The 15,291-nt window shown below is 38.0% G+C and overlaps 1 non-coding gene across 1 annotated transcript; it reads left to right on the forward strand.

Moving 5' to 3' along the window:
* Window positions 1-10,956: 10,956 nt before the first annotated feature.
* On the forward strand, window positions 10,957-11,028 carry trnad-guc (transfer RNA aspartic acid (anticodon GUC)). Its single transcript has one exon. It is a non-coding gene; the product is annotated as a tRNA-Asp (tRNA).
* Window positions 11,029-15,291: the final 4,263 nt, after the last annotated feature.

Genomic DNA, 15,291 nt, shown 5'->3' on the forward strand with positions numbered 1-15,291 from the left:
TGAAACATGGTATCCACGACAAAGTCTCATAACTAAGACGTTGGGTGTTGATCAAGCTCCAAAGCCTGGAGCTCGAGCTCCTCCAGTTGATGACGCTTCTTGAGCTAATGGTTTTCTAGGGCATGGGAAGCATCTTGGAGTTCCCACGTGGCACAGAATGTGTGATCCATAGATCTGAAGTGCCCAGTTTTATTAGATTAACCCAGTTAACAAAGAATATATTATTACTATTTACTTTTTCTAAATTCCCTGGTGCTTTGTTTAAACCAAATGCTTATTTAAACTCACTGGGGACTCTTTCCAGAGTTCCTGTTAAATTCACCATGGCACTTTCCTGTACTTTTAAACTCACTCACCACAACCCTGTTTCCTGCATTCCTTTTACTCCAGTGCCAAAATACTGTGTACAGCCCATGTGGTTACTATGTTATAAAAAAGAGATAGATGGACAAGGTCTAAGGAAGTATATTCCAATTAGCTCAACATCAGCAACGGGAAAGATAATAGTGTGCTTTCATTCTATAAATACAGTGTACTTTGCAGGATGTCTGTAATCCAAGTTTGACTGTCTTGCCTCACTTCTCCTCAAAGTCTTTCCACCAATGGAGTGTTTAGCACTTTTCTTGATGAAGGAAGCTCCAGTATTCAGGACCAGGCAGTGCATGTGATTGATTCCCCACTGACCACCTAAACATTCATGCCACCACCACTAGCATACCATGGCTGAAGTATGTACTATCTACAAAAGGCACTGAGATTGCTTTCTGAAATGTTTAATTCTACCTCACAAATCTGAAATCACCACCACCAAAAAATGGTTTGTAGTATAGAGAAATGTCGCAAACTGCAGGTTTTCTTCCATACCTCATACTGATTTTGAAATATATCATCATTCCTTCATTTAAATGCTGGCACTTTCTCCCAGACAGCACTGTGGAAGTAAGCATTTCAGAAAGGCGGTTCACAATTACCTTCTCAGGAGTAACGAGGATGGAAGTAAACATTGGTCTTAGTAGGCTAAAAACAATCTGCTGGATGAACTCAGCAGGTTATGCAACATCTGTGGAAGCAAAGGGATGGTTGATATTTTGGGTCTAGACCCTGCATCAGGACCTGCCCTAATACAGGGTCCTAACTCAAAATGTCAACCATCACTTTGCCACCACAGATGCAGCTTGACCTGCTGAGTTCATCCAGCATTTTTTTGCTCCAGATTCCAGCATCTGCAGTGTCTTGTGTCTTAGGCTCTACTGCAAATGAATCCAAAAGCGGTGGTGTATCTTCTTAACCAATAAAGTGGAGGAATTAATCACGGTCAATGGAAAGTCTACATGATAAGTATACATTAGAATAGTGAAACCAATGAAAAATCAACATAAAGAAAATACCATGGCACGCTGGCCTTCAGTGGGTATAGAAGTTGGGATGTTGGTGAGGCCGCAATCAGAATATTCTGTTCAGTTTTGGTCAACCTGCTATAGAAAAGATACCATTAAGTCGGAAAGAGTGCAGAGGAGATTTATGAGGATGTTGCCAGGACTCGAGGGACTGAGTTATGGAGAGAGGTTAAGCAAGTTGGGACTTTTGTCACTAGAGCATAGGAGACTGAGAGGTGATCTTATAGAGGTGTATAAAATTATGAGGGGCATAATTGGGTGAATATGCAGTCTTTTTCCCAGGGTTGGGGAAATCAAGAACGAGAGGGCATAGGTTTATGGTGAGAGGGTAAGAGATTTAACAGGAACCCGAAGGGCGACTTTTTCACCCAGAGAGTGGTCAGTATATGGAATGAGCTGCTAGAGGAAGTGGTTGAGGCATGTACATTAATAACATTTAAAAAGTACTTAGGTGCATAGATAGGAAAGGTTTCGAGGGATATGGGCCAAACGTGGGCAAGTGGGACTAGCTTAGATGGGAATCTTGATTGGCATGGAACAGTTGGGCCAAAGGGCCTGTTTCCATGCTGTATGATTCTATGTATGTAATGTAAAGAAGTGGATTAAAGAGAAGGAAAGAAAAAAAATGAACTGAGAATGCAAAGCAGAGAAAATGTACTAAAAGTGTCAGTTCTTAAAAAAAACAATTGCAAGAGGACAATTTGATACTTAATACTAGTGAAAGTTAATATTCAATTCTGGACAAGTCATTTTGCAATAATTGCAACATATGTCACTAAAAGGGCTTTTGGAGTGAAATGAGCAGGCTTGTTTGGAGCTTAGTTGATATCTATCATGCATGTATAAGAATTAAGTAACACTTACTGTAATAAACAGGATGTTTATTCCATTGCTTTCAGTATTTCTAAGTCTCATACTGCCAACTATGTCTATCCACATACATCATTTTCCTTTTACTTCATTTTCCCTTGAAATGAATTCATATAGCTCTTATGGACTCCACATTCAACTTCTCTTGATTTTAAAAAAAAGGATACCCCACAAATCCTGTATAATTTTAAAAGCCTCCATAAGGTAACCTCTCTTCAGTTTAAAAAAACCCTAGGCTGTTTAGTCTTTCCCCTGCTATAACATTGTGTGTGCATCTAAATGTGAGTCATACAGATTTTTGAGAAGCAATAGTGTAAGAGTATATGTCAAATAGGACCTGCAAAAATTGTGTTTAATTACACAAATGTCCATGCCTGAAATTGGTGTGTAATTTGTGATAAATAAGGGTAACATGTTTAATTAAATAATTTCTTCCTATTTTGAAAGGAAAATCTGAACCATGTGTTAGTCTTTTGGTAAAGTTCTGTTGCACAAATGTGGATAGTGTATCCCTATAAAACTACAGAGTCCAACTGATTAACAATGGGTAAGTTTACATAACTGAGATTGGAGATTGGTGCCCAGCTTTGTAGGAAGCTCAGTTGTAGGACTCAGCTGATGCTGTGACTGCCATATTGTTGAGTTATTTCTGAAAATTGCAAGTGCATGAAGGATTGCTTATTATCTGAAGTGTTGAGAGCCATCTTAAACATGATAGACAGGAGATGCGTGCTCAAGCAAAATTATGATATTTAAAGATTATAAAGCCTGCAAAAAGTAATCCCAGTTAATATATTATTTGCCCATATGTTGTTACATTTTTATGGTAGTGAAATATAAACTTTGCTGAGCTTTGCTTGGCTGTCAAAAATTACTTTCAGTTACGTAGAAAATACACATAATTTGATAAAGCCAGCTGGTCTTAAATGTCTCGTCATATTTGTAGCTTCTTTATTGAAATAAATAGAAAACGTACATTAGTTACCACTCCATGGCTATATCAGATTAAATCATGGTGTACCAAAATACAAATCAACCAATTTAATTTACATGATATTTGAAAAAAAAGGTTTCTTAGTGACAATTAGAGCAGCTGACAACTTCCATTGCAAATTATAAATGATTGCATTGGAATGTTTTTACTTGTTATGCATGATTTTAAGAATTTTAATTGTACTTTGCTTCTTGCATATTGGCATCAAAGTTCAAGATACTATTTTCAGACACAGACCAATCTTTAAAAATGAAAAATAATCAGTCATTGATTAAAAATCTGAAATTTACAGTCACAAATTCTTCAATTGGTCTTAACAATGTAGAGTAGCTGCTGTTTCCTGCAATTTCTATTGAGAACAGTGGCCTTAAAGAGATAGGCCAAATACAACCATGTTTTAAATCCTGAGCCAGCCCCCAAAAAAATCTACTAGTGGATTTTGAGATATTTCAATGTATAATCAACAGAATGTGTGAATTTGAGAATGAAATTTTAAATTATTCTGTAGTCACAAAGAAAGTAGTACCACTTCCATAAATTATATTTGTAAACTTTAGTTGTCTATTTCAAAGTATTACCTACCAAAATGTTTTAAAATTCAGATGTGAATTTGACCGTGGTTCGTATATAAGTGTGGTGCATAAAAAAATGGATTAATTTACATTAGTGTCTCATTGAAAAGTAGACTACAAACATATCTGCCAGCAACCAGATATAAAGTCTCCACAATGGAGCTGAAAGGCTTAGTTATATTTTTCTACAATAAGAGAGACAGTGGTCAACTGTTACAATTAAAAGGTTTCAAACCTCCCAGATGGTTTAAACAATTGAGATTTTTGAAGGTTCCTTTGTATTGGTTACAGTTTTAGTGCAGTCAGTGCAAAGCCAGCATAGACTGAGGCTACCTGTTTGAAGTGATTTCATGCTGCTTAAAAAATGCAAACTGTCACTGATTCAGCAACTTTCTGCATGGTGACGCTACGCATGATGAAGGCAAAATTACTCTGCATTAATGTTTTATAATTGGCTAATTTCAAATTAATGATTGCCTAATATTCAGTGTGATTTCTATATAACTTTAATGTGACTCTAAAAATTGCAGTTTTATCTTTTGATTTTGTTACAGTGCACTGTAGCTGTGCTATTCCATCCTGGAAAAATAAACAGATAAAATATTTAACAAATATACATAGAAATAAAGCAGGAGTTACCATGTAACTGTCGACCCATTATGCTTACATCTGGGTCTTCCAGACTGCTTGCTTTTCAGATGGCAGCAGTGTCTCAACTGTGGTAAAATAAATCAGTTCCAGGCTATTAATTCCATTGGCAATATATCAGTGCTTTTATGGCCTCTTGTGAAAATTCACTGGTTACTATTATCACGGCTACATAAAAGTGCAGCTTGACCAATAAAGCTAGTTGTGGTAAAATACACATTTTATTCTTGTTTAAAAAAACTCATTCAACATCATTTTACATTATGCACAAAGCATACCAGAGCTCAAATCCATCTTGCTCACTCTTATTTAAATTGCACACAGCTGCTTAAATTCTGCCGCCTTGATTGCTTTGGTCCCCAGGTGCAGCTTCTCCATCTGCACAAGTCTGAGAGACTATTTACAGAGAGAGGATAGGCCAGTGATTGCTGGGATGGGGAACTAATTTCTCAGCCGGGCTTTTATTCACCTGATATTAAAGATCCCTTTACTTTTGTTGGGGGATGTAGTGAGATTCTGGATCTGAGCCAGACAATGAAAATTAGCGTTAGTGACAGATGGGCTATTTTCATTTTCGCCTTTCACCTACATTGTACAAGAAAGGAACCATTTCTCTTCCTAAAGGAGTGTTAGGGAGGCAGTGGTGGAGGTTGGGGAGGTGATGCGGTCAATAATGCACTAATTAGTCAAAAAAGACCGTTTTGAACATGCATTTGGATTACTTGTAAGTCTGGTAACTGCTGAAAGCAAATTGTGCCTATATATTAGGACAAAATTCCATCAACTCTATCAAAGAACTCTATCAAAGCATATAACTCGTGGTTGTGTGCAAGTGGGTATTTAATTTTTATAATAATCTTGATGAAAATTTAAAAAATGTACTTATGTGCATTTATATGTTATGACTATATGTCCATGCTTAATCTTCCACCTCTGTGCTATTTCCTGCACTATCCCCATATTCCTTGATTTTTTTAATACTCAGGAATCTATCTGTCTTTGTTTTGAATAAATTCAGTTTGAGCATCCACACCTCTCCACGGTAAAGAATTCCAAAGATTCATCATCCTCTGAGTGAAGAAATTTCTCCTCATTTCAGTCCTAACTGGTCTACTCTTTATTCTGAGATGGTGACACCTGATTCTAGACATACTCCCTAAATCCACCATATTGAGCCTGTAAGAATTTTGTAAGTTTCAATGAGAACACATCTCATTCTTCCAAACTCTTGAGAATACAGGCCTAATCTATTCAGTCACTCCCCACTTGATAAACCGTCATCCCAGGAATCAGTCTAGTTAATCATAGTTTCTCTCCCTCAATCACATCTTTTCTTAGGTCAAGATCAAACTGAATATTATACTCCAGTTCCAGTCTCACCAAGTCTCTAATAACTGCAGTAAGACATCTTTACTCCTGTACTCAAATCTTCTTCTGATAGAGGCCAGCATACCATCTGCCTTTCTAATTGCTTGCTGCACCTGTATGTTAGCTTTCAGTGACTTAAGTCACTTTGAACACCAACATTTCTCATTTAAAAAAAAGTCTGTTTCTCTGTTTTGCACACCAAAGCGGACGACCTCACATCTTTCTGTATTCCATCTCACCCACTCATTTAGCTTGTCCATATCTCCTTGAAACCTCTTTACATCCTCCTCCCAACTCATAATTCCACCTGTGTTTGTATCATTAACAAACTTAAAGTCAAAATTTGGTCCCTTCAATTAAGTTGTTGATATAACAGGGGCCCAAGCACCAATCCCTTAAATTCCCCTTTAGTCAAAGCCTGCCATCTGAGAAGGACCTGTTTACGCTCATTCTTTGTTTTCTCTCTGTGAACCATTTCTCAATCCATGCCAGTAAATCACCCCCAATTCCATGTATTCCAAACTTGTTAAGCAACCTTATTGGGATCTTACTGAAAGAGCTCTGAAATTTAAATACACCACTTTATCACACATTCACTGGTTCCACCTCATCTATTTTACTAACCACATACTCAAATAACTCCAATAAATTAGTTCAACATGATTTCCCTTTCATAAATCCATGCTGATTCTACTAAATTCCATCATTCTTGCCTAGATTTTCTGTTAGAAACATAGAAAACCTACAGCACAATTCAGGCCCTTCGGCCCACAAAGCTGTGCTGAACATGTCCTCACCTTAGAAATTACTAGGCTTACCCATAGCCCTCTATTTTTCTCAGCTCCATGTACCTATCCAAAAGTCTCTTAAAAGACTCTGTCGTATCCACCTCCACCACTGTTGCTGGCAGCCCATTCCATGCATTCACCACTCTCTGAGTAAAAAAAAACTTACCCCTGACATCTCCTCTATGCCTACTCCCCTGCACCTTAAACCTTCTAATTTGTCTTTGGGACCTTCACTCAACTGTTCACCCAAGTCTTTTAAGGCATACAGTGGTGTGTTAACATGACTTGTATTCTGATCTGAGTGAGTGGCTTGGTCCCACAACCTTTGTTTAATATTCTGAGTGCTTGGCCAGTTCTAATCTGAGGGTATTTTCCCCCTCTGATTCACCTTAATGAACAATCACATAGTTGGTCTTTTCAGAAGCACTTAGAGCCACATGAAACTACTCTGTATATACTTCATTATCAATTCCAGCATATTCCCTCCTACTAATGTTAGCCTAACTGGTCAGTAGTCCTTTGTTTTCCTTCTGCCTCCTTTTGTAAATAAGGTCACATTTGCTATCCTCCGATTTGCAGGAACAGTTCCAGAATCTACAAAATTTTGGACAATGATAAGCAGAGCATCCACTATCTCCTTAGCTAGTTCTGTCAAAACCGTGGAATGTAGATGATCAGGCCCTTGGTATATATCTACTGTCAAAAAATTTGATTGTATACCTTGCTTTCACTGTGCAGGGGGATGTTGAGGATGTTTTCTTTCCACAAAGCAGATATTGGCCAAAGTGTAGAATTGTTCCTCAACTGTCATTCAACCAATAGGACCTAATTTTGGTGCCATTTCCACAGTACTGGTTCTGAAGTTCAAATCCCCCAGTAGAAAACAAAATTGCAGACATCTGGTACAAGATTGATAATTCTATTCTCAGTTAGTGTGTTGGGGAGAATATTTTAGTATTTTCATCGTTTGTAAGCCCTTTTAGTGAGCCTAAGCCAAATGGTGCATATGCATAAATAGAGTTCACACAGTTTGTGTGTGTCAGAAAATATAATATCATCATTATCACTTAATTCCTCTTGTTTTTTCCAGGCAGCACCTTGAAAACCAAACTTAATATTAAGCATCTCCTTGTATAGGTTTTAATTCATCAAGTGGACTTTCCTAAAATAGTATTTCAATTCATAAACAAAGAAACATAGAAAATAGGAGGAGTGAACCTTAAAGCAGTTCAGCCCTTCAAGCCTGCTCTGTCATTCGATATGATCAAGGCTGATCATCTATCTCAGTGCCACGTTCCCACATTTTCCTTTACCCCTTAATGCTTTTCGCATCTAGAAACTTAGCTATCTCCTTTTTAAATAGATTCAGCAACTTGGCTTTTGCAGCCTTCAGTGGTCACAACTTCCAGAAGTTCACCATCCTTGAGTGAAGAAATTTCTCCCCATCTCAGTCCATCCCTGCAGCCTGAGACTGTGACCCCACTTTGTTGTGGACACCCCAGCCAGGAGGAACAATTTCCTGCGTCCTGTTGGTCTAGCCTTGACAGAATTTTGTGAGTTTCAATTTGATCTTCTCCAATTCTTCCAAGCTGTAGTGAATACAAACCTATTCAACCTTATCGCTCCTCATGTGGCATCCCACCATCCCAAGAATCAGTCTGGTGAACCTTTGTATTTGTCATAGAGAAAATGCACCATTCTTGTTTAGATAAGGACAAGAAAACTGCAGATAATATTCTAGGTGCAGTCTAACCAGGCCCTGTATAATTGTAGCAGGTTGATGAGGGATATTGCAGTCTCGTCAGAACAAAGGAGGTATGTGTTAGGTGTAGGCAGCTGGAATCACACAAATCCCTTGAGGAATATAAGGGATGTAGGAGTACACTTAAGGAGGAAATCAGATGGGATAAAAGGGGACTTGATAAGGCAAAGGAAAATCCTAAAACATTCAATGGGTATATTAAAGGCAAAAGGGCTTCTGGGGAGATAATAGGAGCAGTGTGTCATTTACGTGTGGAGCCAGAGAAGATGGGCGAGGTCTCAAATGAATACTTCTTGTCTGTATTTACTGTGGAGAAAGTCATGGAAGTTAGTCAGTTCAAGGAAGAAAAGAGTGAAGTCCTGAAACATTGACATATGAAGGAGGAGGTGTTGGTGGTCTTGAGATACATAAATGTGGATAAGTTCCCAGGGCCCTAGGAACCTAGGGAAGAAATTGCTGGGGCCCTGGTTGTATCTTCATTAGCCACAAGTGAGGTACCAGAAAACTAGAGGGTGGCTAATGTTGTGCCTTTGTTTAAGAAAGGCAGCAAGGACAAGCCAGGGAACTACAGGCCAATGAGCCTATCATGTGGTGGGAAAGTTACTGGGATTCTGAAAGACAGTATCATTCTGCATTTGGAAAGGCAAGGACTGATTAGGGATAGTCAGCATGGCTTTATGTGTGGGAAATCATGTCTCTCAAATTTGACAAATTTTCACAGTTTTTTGAAGTGGTAACTAAGAGAATTGACGAGGGCAGTAGACATTGTCTGCATGGACTTGATCAAGGCTTTTGACAAGGTTCTGCCTGGTTGGATGGTCCAGAAGGATAGATCACATCGGATTCAGGCTGAGCTAGTCAATTGGATATAAAATCGGCTTGGGTGGAAGCAGTCAGATGGTGGTAGTGGAGAGTTGTTTTTCAGAATGGAGGCTTGTGACTTGTGCTGCAGGGATTTGTGCTGGGTCCCTTGTTGTTTGTCATTTCTAAACAATTTGGATGAGAATGTGAGTGACATGATTAGTATATTTGTAGATGACCCCAAAAATTGGTGGTGCAGTGGACAGTGCAGAAGGTTATCTAAGGTTACAACAGGATCTAGACCAACTGGGAAAGCTGCCAAAGGAATGGCAGACAACTCAGACGTGATACACTTTAGGAAGTTAAACCAGGGCAGGACATAAACAGAGGACCCTAAGGAGTGTTGTAGAAAAGAGAGACCGAGGGATAGAAGTGCATGGTTCTCTGAAAGTGGCAACACAGTGAGACAGGATGGTGAAAAAAGGCATATGGACTGCTTGCCTTCATCAGTCAGGACATTGAGTAAAAGAGGTAGGATGTCATGTTAAAGCTATACAAGATGTTGGTGAGACTGCATTTGGAGTATTGATTGCAGTCCTGGTTGCCCGGATTGGAGGGCTTGAGTTATAAGGAGGCACCGGACAGGCTGGGCTTTATGCTCTGGAGAGTAGGAGGCTGAGGGGTGAGGTATATATGGGTATATAGAGGCCACTTTATCTATGGCCTCATGATTTTATAGAGGTATATAAAATCATGAGGCCATAAATAAAGTGGTCACAGTCTTTTTTCCCAGGGTAGGTGAGTCTAAAACCAGAGGGCATAGGTTTAAAGTGAGGGAAGGATTTAAAGGGGACCTGAGCGGCAAGTTTTCCACACAGATGGTGGTAGGTCTATGGAACGAGCAATTACAATGTTTAAAAGACATTTGGATTTTGGCTGGGGAAAATAAAAACTGAGGGATAGAAGATGAGCTTCGAATCATGACTGTGTAGGAGGGACGAGCAAAGCTGGATAGGGGGTGAAAAGAAAGGGAGAGATTGTGAGGCAGCACACTCTGGATCAGCAGTTTTGGCGGTGGTGTGGTTGGTCATTTGTGACAGCAAGTCGGCTTCAGAGACTTTGTTGGTGGGAGGGGAGCACTCCTGGGGGTGTTCGCCTGCTGGGTTGTGGTCGAGCAGTACAACTTTTATTTTCGGTTGAGGGTGTATTAAAGTTAATCCTCACACTGTTACGATTGTGGGATTTAATCTGCAATGTTATCTGAACCCCAATATTTTACAGGTACCTTCTGTGTGGATGGTATTAGTCAATTAATTATAAGACCTTTTGATTATTTTAAATAATATAAACGGCAAGGAATCGATGCTTAGATTCAATTCTATATTTAATTTAAAAAAAAATAATTGGTGACAAGAGACTGCAGATGCTGGTATAAATAACTGATTGTATTTGCTGATTAAACGGATTTACTTCTATTCTGATAATTAATTAGTTTCTCCCGCAGTTCATTGCTGGTTTAACGTGGTTCAACAAAAGCAAGAATTCATCCTATCTCAGGCACTTCCAAGCCAAGTCCTTCAATCCAACAGCCTGCCCACTAGCTGAAAGGCTGTTTAAGCAGATATATCAGCGAGTAGATATATTAAAATGATATAAAAAATGGTGTAGTTGTAAAGGAAAAATAATTCAGTTTATAGATTACGTAGTTCACATTTTTGAAGTTGTGAGTTCATTTGGTGATGTTTTCGTTGTAATTTCCTCGTTAGTATAGTGGTTAGTATCCCCGCCTGTCACGCGGGAGACCGGGGTTCAATTCCCCGACGGGGAGAAGCACACTTTTTAACAACAACGAGATTTTATTTTTTTTTAAGAACAGGATGTTGAAATGTCTTGGTCTTTTATATTATGCTTTGAAAATCCCTTGTAAAATTTATTTTGCAATTGCTCGCTAACTGCTCCATTTCATTCCCCTCAAACGGAGATTAATGGCAGGCACCATCGCGGGAAATCTAACGACCTCTTACATTCGTTGTTAATTATCTGCAACCGTTATTTTTTTTAAACATTTACAGATTATCCCAAATTCGATACAAACTTAGCTATGTCCAAATGTGTCCATACACATTTCTCATTTTGCACTTATTTAGTATTTGCGGAGAAGTGTAGTTTTAAGGAGAGATGGGCAAGGTTGGTGTTTTCTTAGGAACAAAGGAGACACGGGGAAGATTGAATTGAGTTATATAAAATTATAAGAAACTCCGACAAGGGTGAACAGGAATAATACATTTTCCTTGGCAGAGAGGACAATACCTGGGAGGGGTGAGCATGCATGGTAGGATTAGATGGGGGAAGGGGTTAACGGGGAGAGGTCATATAAATTGTGGCTTCTGGACCAAAACTGTGGTGGTTACCGAAATCTCTATCACCTTTGGTAAAATGTATCTGGATAACCACTTGAAGAAACCTAATCTAGAAGGTTGATCAGAAGTTGGAAAATGAGGTTTGCTTTGTCCATTTTTGGCCAGCATTTATGTGTTGGGCCGAATGGCCCTCCTGCGCTCTAAATGGGTGTGATTCATTTTTGTACAAGTCAGCAAATGTAGGATACAGCATTTTTCTTTTAATTGTATTTTAACTTGAAAGAAAGAATAGCTCATGATAGGGCAACTCGGAGCTTCAACAGCAGCTTGCCACAACTAACCAAGCTAATTTCTTTTAAACTCCAGTATTTGAAATTGACAGAATGGAACAGGGCCAGCCTGGGCTTGCAAAGACAAATGGGTTGCATGTGACGATCATGCCATTCTAATCAAACCTCTACAAGGGAGAAGGGTATATCACCTCTAAACTGAAATTCATGGAATAGTCCAGGTTAATATTATGACAATGGATACATGGTGGGGTTAGGAATACTATCAATAATGTACAGCACCAAAGGAAGCCATTCGATCCTCATGCCAACTCTCAGAAGGACAAATTCAATCATCCCAGTTCTTTTTGCTCTATCTCTGTAGCCCTATAAATACTTTTGCACTTGCTATGTCAAAGAACGACATCAAATTCTGGGTCATGCTCAAAATGACATATGGAGCAAATCTGTTGTGAATGTTTCCAAAATGCCTGCATAATGGTCAAAAAAGTTCATTATAGAAATCAGGATTGTGCCATACTTGAGGGAACTGAAAAAGACAATTTGAGGTGTTTTTTTTATTTACTTGATGTAAATGCTCAGGCTGTTGTAAAGCACAGCTTACAATTAAACATTATTTGAGAGCAAAAGAATACACATGCCTGAATAACCTTTCCTGATCTTCTTGTATCTATAATTCATTATCCTCAATGAGTCAAAACAAATTTGTCCTAATAACCAACTAATGTTCTGTGTTATTTGCCAAATCAGTTTGTCATTCACTGAAACACTGTACCCTCCTTGATGTCATGGATGATCAAAAAAAAGTCAATTGCAGAGGAGAACGGTAATATCAACCTCAAACCCAATAGAATTTAAAATGGTGCCACTGTATAGTGCAGGTCGGTAGTTGCAAGCACCATCGTAGAAAAGACAAAGCAAATTTCCACAGACTAAATTTTCAAAAATACAACTGCTGAAGGGCTGAAAATGGGATTCATCAACCATCACTAATCAAATTATAACCTGAGACAAATGCAGAGTCAACTAGATATGATGATCTATAAAATGCAAGGAAAAAAATGTAAACAAAGATAATGTGGACTCAGTGGCCAGAAAACCTGTAACAGTCAAAATGATATCTGACATTTACCTACTTGAACAGAATATGGAATTTGTTATATATTTTTAGTCTGAGCTTGACCAAAACTGAATTGTTGATCTATATATTGCTCCTTGCCTTTCTCAACCTATCTGTTGCTACCCTGGTGCTGCAACACCTTCATCAAACACTTCTACACTGTTGCCTGATTCCACCTTATTTATCCCCAGTGTAAACCCCATTCCCAAGCCACTGATACTTTACCTCTCTGGCAACTATGTGGAACTGAATCAAACTATTTGCAACCCCAGTATCATTTTTGACCCATTTGCTTTAAAATACATATCAAGAAGACTGTCTGTTTCCAATTCAGTAACATTACATGAGTGAACCATCATCCACTCAGCTTATCCATTGCTGAAAGCTTCACTCATACCTTTGTTATCTCTAGACTTGAATATTCCATTGCCCTTGGCTGGCATCCCACTTGAATATGAAGTTGTCTGAATTTCTAATATCCTCATCCTAACTCGCACTAAGTCCTGTTTATCTGTTACCTCCACGTTTGCTGAAGTACGCCAGCTCACAGTAAGATATTTTGCTGTATTAAGTGTGCTGTATAAAGTTATTGTTGATTATTTAATTTGGTGTGAAATTTTATGTCTTCTGAATTTCAGATTAAGATAAATTAGAATCGCAATCTGAAAGGAGTTTATATTACCATTATATACTGTATTTGACCTGAGAATGTCAACACCAGATTTAAATAAATACATGTTCTGTTTACCAGTACTTAACCTTTCAGACAATGACAAGAATAACATCAAATGTAAATGAAATAGTTGATTGTTGGAACTATAGGGTTCAGTCATTCCAAAGTTATTAGAAGTGCACAATTCCCAGTATACTGTCTCAATAATATCCATTAAACTTTGAATACATTTTACTGCATTGCATAGTTTCCATTACAATTCCCATCTCCTGCAGAATTACCTCCAAGAGTGAAACCAACAAATATTTACTGTATCTTTGACCAGTTTATGCTGAAAATTTGCGCCTATTGGCTGAGATATAACTGCTGGAGAATTTCTTCTGTCCCAAATGTGTTCTTCCAGCATAGGTTGAACACGAGGGCTAGTGTAGGCCTGAATTTGGTGAGACTCAGGAAAAAGCTCATCACTGCTCAAAATATTACTGACTGGAAATTTATGCAAGTTGGTACCTGATATACACACTGAACATTGTCCCTTAAAGTGGATGGCTGAGGAAAGGAAATTCCTTCACAGAAAATTTCCTCAGCTTCAGCTTCCCTAATGCTGAGCAGCATAAGTGCTGATATTAACCACGTATACAGTGGCATGATTACTCCTGCTGTTCAAGGCAATGTCCTAACCTGGAGTTTCATTAAAATCCTAGCACTATTATTCTTTTTGGACCTCTTTTAAGAGTAAATACAACAATAACATGCATTTATACAAAGGCTAATGTCCAAAAATATTTGAAAATAATGTTATCACGAAAAATTGATATTGTAACATCCTTGGGAAGGACAATAAAAACTCAATCATAAAGGTAGACTTTAAGGAATGCTTTGAATAAAGAAGGAACAGTAAATAAATGGAGTGATTTAGGAAGGACTAGATAACTGATAGCATGACCATCAATTGTTTAATGAGTATAACCCTCAGTTTTATTTATAGCTGATGTGCTCAAGTACACAAGCTCACTGAAGACAATTAGTTTTGTTGTGTCATCAGTCTACCAATACCTGGGGATATAATCTCTACTTTGGATGTAATTGTTGATTGAGGCACAAGTCATGCTTAAATTTGTGCCAATTTGGAGAACTTTTTTCCCTCAACTTTCCGTTTAAACTTAAATGTATATTGTCAAATGAAAAATCAGACACGGACTAGCAACATATTAAAATGTAATTTAAAAACAGATTTTGTTTTGAAAAATACTTCGTCATATGTTAGAGTAGTCAATTCGTATAGTTAGATTAACAAGATTAAAACAATTACTGGAAAAAAATAATTATTTTAACCATGGTGTCAACTGTAAGTAACTTAATTTTAAATTACTAAAGACAACTGACGGAGAAAAACAGCTATATTGGAGTATTGTATTTAGTACAATCATTTAAAATAAAATCTGAGAGTGTCCTAAATGCCTGCAAACAAGTGGAAATACTTGGTGGTAATTAGGGGTGTGGGGATTTTAAGTGATTGGAAGTGTGGGTTTTTTATGTATATAATGCACAAGATTATCGAAACTCAAGTTGCATTGAAAGCAACATGCTTAAAATTCTACAATCCTTTCTGCAGGTCATGTCAGTTTTGGGGAAATTGCACTGAAAA

The sequence above is a fragment of the Pristis pectinata genome, chromosome 15 (assembly GCF_009764475.1).
Source record: "Pristis pectinata isolate sPriPec2 chromosome 15, sPriPec2.1.pri, whole genome shotgun sequence".
Classification (NCBI taxonomy): domain Eukaryota; kingdom Metazoa; phylum Chordata; class Chondrichthyes; order Rhinopristiformes; family Pristidae; genus Pristis; species Pristis pectinata.